This window comes from Octopus sinensis, linkage group LG11, assembly GCF_006345805.1.
Source record: "Octopus sinensis linkage group LG11, ASM634580v1, whole genome shotgun sequence".
NCBI classification, from domain to species: domain Eukaryota; kingdom Metazoa; phylum Mollusca; class Cephalopoda; order Octopoda; family Octopodidae; genus Octopus; species Octopus sinensis.
In genome coordinates this window covers 69,925,592-69,933,489 of record NC_043007.1, presented here as the reverse complement: position 1 = coordinate 69,933,489, position 7,898 = coordinate 69,925,592, and positions in this window count along the sequence as shown.

Below are 7,898 nucleotides of genomic sequence, written 5' to 3'. Positions count from 1 at the left end.
GGCTAAAAAGTTTTTTGGGCTGCTATTTCTAGTTCAGTATGTGGCAAAGTAATTTATTTTACTAAGCCCTAATTATATAATATATATATATATACACACACACATACATATAACTTTGCACATCCAACTTGACTTAGATATGTTGTTTTGAACACCATAACCTGCAGTAATCGTACTGAGATATCATCTCGAATAAACATTAAGTGATAAAACAAGGCACGGATTATACTGGCAGGTGAAATTTCGTCAGCACCGCCGAATGGAACTGTTGCATCCCGTGATTTCAGCGAAGTTTGCGCCTCATCAGCAACAGATACCCTACCACCGTGTGCCAGAATGAAATTCTGTCAAACTGTTGGATGTGCAAATTAATATTCGTTAGACACTTTTATTATATTTACTTTATATTTTTATATTACAAGTAAACGTCATTTTTTTAATTCAAAGAAAGAAGTTGTTTCCCCATTAATTTTCAGTCAAAGTATGCTTTCATTGAATACCGATTTCAACGAAATAAATAATTATCGGGAGTATCTGCATCCACCACAAAATAAAGCTGCTTAAGGAAGTTCAGTTCTGATTCTCAGTTGGAAGTTTTTCTCTTCTCACTGGCAGAAACGTTAGCGCGCCGGGCGAAATGCTTAGCGGTATTTCGTCTGCCGCTACGCTCTGAGTTCAAATTCCGCCGAGGTCAACTTTGCCTTTCATCCTTTCGGGGTCGATTAGATAAGTACCAGTTACGCGCTGGAGTCGATATAATCGACTTCATCCGTTTGTCTGTCCTTGTTTGTCCCCTCTGTGTGTAGCTCCTTGTGGGCAGTAAAGAAATAGGTATTTCGTCTGCCGTTACGTTTGGAGTTCAAATTCTGCCGAGGTCGACTTTGCCTTTCATCTTTTGGGATCGATAAATAAAGTACCAGTTAAGCACTGGGGTCGATGTAATCGACTTAATCCCTTTGTCTGTCTGTTTGTCCCCTTTATGTTTAGCCCCTTGTGGGCAATAAAGAAATATATATCCTTGAGAATTCCATAAATGTCACAGAATCACAATGTTCTTTTTAAAATAAGTCAAGACTAACTTTGTCTTCTATTAATTGATGTCTGGCATTTGACAGAGTCAGCAGTTGATAGAGGATTATGAAAAGAAAATGTATTACATTTATGATGGCGAATCGAATAGTTTTAAAACTCTTTCCTTATTATGTAAACATTTTGTGGAGGAAACTATCTTCGGAGGATGTGCCAACTATCCATGTTTCGAAGCCTTCTGATTTTACACTGGGCTTGCTTTTAGGGAAAATATATTTAGGACTAAAGTTCAAATTTTGTGCAATTACTCAGACAGTTCATTAATATTTAACAATCATTTATTTTCAAAAATTAAAATGGCGACATATTTAATTATATTCAGAGTTCTAGAGTTTGTCTAATGTTTTTTGTCGGAATGGAGGGTCTTTTTATTTTAACCATTTTATTTGAAAGACATGATTTTTAAGACATTATTTTTAATAACAAAGTCAAAACTATGTCTTCGATGCATCTCAGTATCGATCGCATACTTTTCATTTGATTTCCCTTCTAAAAATAACAAATACACATTCAAAATTATGTCCAAAGCATAATGAACATTTCTCGTTTGGTATACATTATCTTATCGATCTCATCTCCTTAAAAATCATCATTCATTGAGAAGAAAAAAAGTGCGTTATATATCAGCATCATTCTCGGCAAAGCTTCCAATTGTCTGTCAGATATAACAGAATAGAAAATAGATTTTCGGCTGAATATTATAAGTATATACCTCTGTATGGATGGATGGAAGCACTCCGTCGGTTCCGACGACGAGGGTTCCGGTTGATCCGATCAACGGAACAGCCTGCTCATGAAATTAACGTGTAAGTGGCCGAGCACTCCACAAACACGTGTACCCTTAACATAGTTCTCGGGGATATTCAGCGTGACACAGAGAGCGACAAGACCGGCCCTTTGAAATACAGGTACAACAGAAACAGGAAGTAAGAGTGAGAGAAAGTTGTGGTGAAAGAGTACAGCAGGGATCCCACCATCCCTGCCGGAGCCTCGTGGAGCTTAGTGTTTTCGCTCAATAAACACTCACACGCCGGTCTGGGAATCGAAACCGCGATCCTACGACCGCGAGTCCGCTGCCCTAACCACTGGGCCATTGCGCCTCCACACATACCTCTGTATAACGGTTATATGTATACAGTTGTTATTTATGTGTATGTGTGATTAGTGTTATTTAGTGGCGCGTGTTGCTTATGGTGTTAGGGATTCGGCTCATGATCGTAAGGTTGTGAGTTCGATTCCCGGCGACGCGTTGTGTCCTTAAGCAAGACACTTTATTTCACGTCATGCTCCAGTCCACTCAGCTGGCAAAAATGAGTTGTGCTTGTATTTCAAAGGGTCAGCCTTGTCACTCTCTGTGTCACGCTGATTATCCCCGAGAACTACGTTAAGGGTACACGTGTCTGTGGAGTGCTCAGCCATTTGCACTTAATTTCACGAGCAAGTTGTCCGTTGATCGTATCAGCTGGGACCCTCGTCGTCGTAACCGGCGGAGTCTTTTGAAGTGAGGGCGCGTGGCTTAGTGGTTAGGGCATTCGGCTCATGATCGTAAGGTTGTGAGTTCGATTCCGGCGACGCGTTGTGTCCTTGAGCAAGACACTTTATTTCACGTTGCTCCAGTCCACTCAGCGCAAAAATGAGTTGTACTTGTATTTCAAAGGGTCAGCCTTGTCACTCTCTGTGTCACGCTGATTATCCCGAGAGAAAACGTTAAGGGTACACGTGTCTGTGGAATGCTCAGCCATTTGCACGTAATTTCACGAGCAAGGGTTCCGCTGATCGTATCAGCTGGGACCCTCGTCGTCGTAACCGGCGGAGTCTAAAAATGTGTGATATTTGTGTGATGTATGTACATAAAAGATATCTTTTAATAATACAATATTTTAGGGAAAGACATGTCCAGTAGAAGCATGCAAGAAATGGATTTTGAAACGATAAATCAGTTTTCTCTCAAAATATCACTTAAATTGACTGGATTCCAATTCGATCTATTATGAATATACACATGTTGTAGTGAAAAAAATTGCACTTTCTTGCATTCTCTATTTCCATTAATGCCAACAAGAACACACAAATCACATTTTGTTACTTTTTTAAGTGATGATCATTATAGAACACCTATCAGGAATAACTATTTAAAGGTAAGAGTTGCAAAATGGTGATAAGCTTTCAGTAACAATATTGGTTCGATTTTCGTTGGATCCATTTCAATTCCAGTGTTGTTGTTTTTTTTTGTTTTTTGTTTAGTTTTTTTTAATGTGAGTCGCAGTTGCAAATTGAGGAAATATAGTGGAGTTCCGGTTGGATCCTGAAAATGTACGTACCTTCTATGCTTCCATACTCTTGATATTTAAATTGAAAACGAAATCATTTAAGAGACGATAGAATATCTTTAACAAGTAAATTACATTTCTTCTTTTCCAAAGGCTTCAGAAGACAGTGATGAGGAATTTATCCATTTCTAAACAACAAAAATATAAAATCAGCGATTTTATGCTTGATTGTGTGTGTGCGTGTGTACGTGTGTGTACGTGTGTGTGTGTGTGTGTGTGCGTGCGTGCATACATACATACATACATACATACATACATACATACATACATACATACGTACATACGTACATATATACATACGTACATACGTACATACATACATACATACATACATACATACATACATACATACATACATACATATGTACGTACATACATGCATACATAGATATGGTTATCTTCTTTAAGTAAATGTAAAGAATTACACTCATTGCAGCAATCAAACTGTGAGATACATACTGCGTAGAAAAGTATTCTGCTTACACCATGGTGACAAAAGAAATCGAAGTCAGCTATTGCAGATCATGAAATTATCGAGAAAAATTCTAGTGAACTTTAGAAGTGAACCAAGGCCTATACCAGTTCTACAGAAATGCTTGTGAAGATCCCTTGATAGACTACATGAAAAGACTTAAAGAATATTAGGATAAGAAATAACCAACGTTCTCAAAATTTTCAGGAAAACTACGCCATACATACATACACACATACATGCATACATGCGTGCATGCATGCGTGCATGCATGCATACGTGCATACTTACATACATGCATGCATACGTACATACATGGATACACACATGCATGCAAGGATACATATATACAAACATTCATGCATGCATGCATGCATACGTACATGCATGCATACATACATATACACGTATATGCATACATACATATATACACACATGCATACATAACATACATACATACATACATACATACATACATACATACATACATACATACATACATACATACATACATACATATCTGCGTCAGCGAGACTTTGAATATAGAATTGAGTCAACTGGTAATTAAATATTTAGAACTCTGAATGCCATTTTCTTCCGTTTCTTCACATCTCTTACCCCACCCTCTCTCTCTCTCTCTCTCCCTCTCTCTCTCTCTCTCTCTCTCACTCACTCACTATATACATCTACACACAAACGCACACAATTATATCATTGTCCGTGCTGGGGCGGGGAAAATGAGTGAGATATTGTCATGTTCATGCGTTTGAAAAAACTTTTGGCTTGAAACTTTTTAGCGATTTCAAACTTGTTTGCAAGAAATTACTAATTCTGAGTTCCGATTCAGTATTTAGTTCTTAAATATGAGACAATCGTAGGATTCATCGGTTCATAATTAGCATGGTTTATTGTTTCCTTGGTATGGTTGTGTGTGTGACAATATTTTCCTGTTAATGCTAAATGGAGTATTACTTGACTTTAGCGTCTAAATATGCTTTGACAGTGACTTGTTAGTTTTTTCCTGTTGCGAAAAGTATTGTCTGTTGGTTGTATCGTGTCTTGAACATGTTTACTGCAGGCTCTTTTCATGTGGATGTTGTTGGTGTTGTATTGTTCGTAGTTACAGCTACGCTATAGATAACATTTCTTGTGGGAGAGTTTCCGTGAGTATGTATATATATATATATATATATATATATATAGGGGGTGGAATTCACAAAAAAAGACAAAGACAGGTGGTGTAGACAACAGATGTATTAGTATAACGCTCGAGAAGTGAAAAGGTCTTTAACGTTTCGAGCCTACGCTCTTCCATAGAAAAGAAAACAGAAAGTAACAAGGAGAGAAAATAATGAATGTATAGTGGCTAGTGACACATGTGTATGTGTGTGTGTGTGTGTGTACGTACGTCTATGTATATGTATACATGTGTGCATATGAAGATTCTATAGACGAAGTTTTACTTTCCCCAGGCCTATTGGAGTAATTTCTCTTTTTCCAATAGTTTATTTCATAGCGTTTTTTTTTGTCTTAATAACTGATGAGATGCCGAAGCAGACTTCAGCCCTGGCATCCGAAACTCTGAGTTTTATTATGACAACCAACTAATTGCCACATGTTATATTTATAGATAAATTTCTCTATTTTACATAATATCGAGGCCTCATTTATTCTTTTGTTGTCATATTATTATTAATATATATATATATTATATATATGTGTGTGTGTGTGTGTGTGTGTGTGTGTGTGTGTGTGTGTGTGTGTAGATAGATAGATAGATAGATAGATAGATAGATAGATAGATAGATAGATAGATAGATAGATAGATAGATAGATAGATAGATAGATAGATAGATAGATAGATAGATAGATAGATAGATAGATGGTGCGTAAGATATTTGAGGACATATCTTTTTTCGGTCATTGCTACATTTTTTCCTAACTTTGCATAATCTTTGTTTCAGAAAATAATAATGACAGACTCGCAGCTCACTCAAGAAATGAAGAGACATGCTGTTATTATGGTTATAAAGACTGAGCATAGGGATTAAGAAATATCTCAAATTTTAAAAGTTGCCACATCTTTCGTTTACAAAGTTTGTGAGGAGCTAGAGACTAAAGAGGGAAACGTATCATCAGTATCAAAGCATAAAAAGCATTCTAAACGCTCTGAAATCATCAGAATTTATCCGGCAAGTTCAAGAGACCATTGATTACAATCCCAGAAAGTCCATGAGGTTAATTGCAAAAGATCTCCATCTGTCAGAAGGAACAGTCAGAAATGCTGTCCACGAAGACATCAGATATAAGTCTTATATGATGGGGAAAGGTCAATGTGTCAGAAAAGCAAAAGAAAATCACTACATCTTATCTAAAAGGCTCTTAAACAAACTGAAAAATCCAGCAGAAGATTTGATTTGGTTTTTCACAAACGAGAAACGCTTCGACCAAGATCAAAAAGTTAACAGAAGAAATGACAGATGGTTATGTGCAGACCAATCTGAAGTTCCAAGTGATATGCATACAAAATTTCCTGTAACTGTCATGGTTTTAGGGGTTGCTAACAATGAAGGACATGTGATGCCTCCTTACTTCTTTCCTCAAGGCCTTAGAGTTAACTCTACTGGAAATAATTGTTAACCCTTGGATAGACAGTGTATGCAATGGAAGGCTATATGTGTTTCAGTAAGACTCTGCACTATCACACATGCTTCTAGTAACACAGGAATGGATGGTTAAAAGTTTTCATGATCTCACAACCCCTAACATTTGGCCTCCTAATTCCCTAAATCTCAATCCATTGGACTATTATATGTGGAGCGTTGTTGAGAGAGAGGTCAATGAACACGCCCATAACACCAAAGATTCTTCGAAAGTTGCTATAGTCAGGGTAGTATCAAAAATGAACCAGGACCATTTGATTCGAGCATGTAGATGATTTAGATCTCATATAGAAGCAGTTGTTGAGGCTGAAAGTGGCTTTATTGAATAACATTATAAAAAGAAAGGTTTATTTTTATCCTCATAGCATTTTTGTAAATAAAGTTATTATCTGTTATATATCTGTTTTTTATAAACATAAATCTGTCCTCAAATATCTTACGCAGTCTGTATATCATGTAACCGATCTGGGTATCAGATGTTGTTACACATCTCTAGTTACAATGCGCTTTTTGCATAGTTTTAGCTCTCAAATGACGCGGTATATATATATATATATATATATATATATATATATATATACACACATACATACACACACACACATATAGTAATCTTTCTATCCAACTAAACATAGATGGTTTGTTAGAACAACGAATTCTGCGTTATTAGCCTTGAGAGATCCTCTTATTCAGGAGCCAATAATTAATATATATATAAATATTATGTATATATAATATATATATATATGATTATATATATATGTGTGTGTGTGTGTGTGTGTGTGTGTGTGTGTGTGTGTGTGTGTGTGTGTGTGTGTGTGTGTGTGTGTGTGTGTATGTATCTATGTATATACACACACACGTATAAATATTATGATATATAATAGATAAATAGATTTGTATACAGTTATACATGTATATCTATATATAATATATGTAACATGCATTTAGATAATGTATCTACATGTATATATATATATATATATATATATACACATCGACCCATCGAGGCTTGTTGTCGCTCATGATCGACTATTACACTGCATCCACATAATCAAAGACATTCCAATGCCAAAATCTTCATTGACAGCAACATCGATATCCTCACAGGAAACATTATCTACAATGGAATGCTGGTGGCAAGTGTAGTTACTGTAAGACATTGGATTGGTTTTCATAGAATTAAGGTTATATTTTCGAAAACCTGGCCACCGTGATCGTTGAAAAACTTAACATTTTCCTATGAAATAGGAAGAAGAGTGCACGTTTTATTACAATTATATTAAAAGTGTGCGTGTATTTTGGTACATTAACAAATATTTACTAACGGATCAATAACAATGG